Source organism: Orycteropus afer, unplaced genomic scaffold, assembly GCF_000298275.1.
Source record: "Orycteropus afer afer isolate SDZICR_OR568_19922 unplaced genomic scaffold, OryAfe1.0 scaffold00981, whole genome shotgun sequence".
Classification (NCBI taxonomy): Eukaryota; Metazoa; Chordata; class Mammalia; order Tubulidentata; family Orycteropodidae; genus Orycteropus; species Orycteropus afer.
Genome location: NW_006922568.1, coordinates 370,967 through 372,269, shown reverse-complemented (window position 1 = coordinate 372,269; position 1,303 = coordinate 370,967).

The following is a 1,303-nucleotide window of genomic DNA, read 5'->3' as shown; positions in this document are numbered from 1 at the left end:
GCCAGCCTTCTGGTTAGCAGTCAAAAGCCTTAGGCACTGCACCACCTAAGCTCCTTACATATCAAGTTGAAAACACATTGAAATGTGGCTGAGTACTTCTCAGACAATTATAAATTCAGTAGATGAGCCAAGGCAATAGAATATAAAATAATACAAACTCAACAAATGGGTGAATTTTTTTTTTATTTTTATGCATTTTTATGCATTTTTTAGTCTTGCATAAATGGAGTTTGCTGATTCTTGAACTGTAAGCAAAACTTTTCTCAAACAGATATCCAATGTAATAGTAGTTTGTTTACTGATAACTTATGCAAAACTAAAATTACTTAAGTACCTTTGTCTAGTCAATAATATATGCAGTGTTTCTATATAAATTATTATATCATGCAGTGCCAGCACTTTAAAAAACCAAAAAAACTCACTGTCGTTGAGTAGCCAGGACTTTATATAATTTTAAAATGTATCTTAAAATAAACAATATACATTAATCAACACCTCCTCAACAAACTACAATATTTTTTAATAAAAGGATATCTTCCGGTCTCTTACAGGACTCAGTCTTTTTGAGATTTCTCTTTTCCATTATTTCAAGAACTTCTCAGGTGGGAGGGAAGATATATGTGTTTGATTTGATTCCCTTTTATTTTTTGTTTGGGAGCTCTGGTGGTGTAGTGCCTAAGGCATTTGACTGCTATCCAGAAGGCTGGCGGTTCAAACCCACAAGCCACTCCTCGGAAGGAAGATTGGGCAATCTACTTCCATAGAGATACCACCTCAAAAACCCAAGGAGGGGTCGGTATGAGTCAGATCCGAATCGATGGCAGTGAGTTTGGATTTTTGGTTACCAGTCTCTTGCTTCTCTGTTCGATTAGTGTATCTGGAGATGTTTTCTCCTGGCATCAGTCACAGTTCTCACAGCGTTTTTTGTCAACATGAGCAGTGATAATTTTTTTCTTGCAGTGTAAGGCCAGGTGTTGGCCCATTGCATCAGTATGTGAAAACTAATGTGACATAATTTTATTCTTTGGTAGTGATGGCATATATTTATGGGTCTCTATGAGTCGGGTCCAACTCGACAGCACATAACAACAACAACAAATTTTCATTATTTTCTGTAACTTCAATATGTCAGTCTTGTGGCAAATGAGATTAAACAAAAGTTACATTTTTGTCTCTTAATTATTTGATTTCAGTATAATATACACCTTGTTATGGATTAGTGGAGTCCCCAAAAAAGTTATGTTGAAGTTTTTTTAAAAAATTTATTTTATTGTGATTTGGGTGAAGATTTACAGAGCAAATT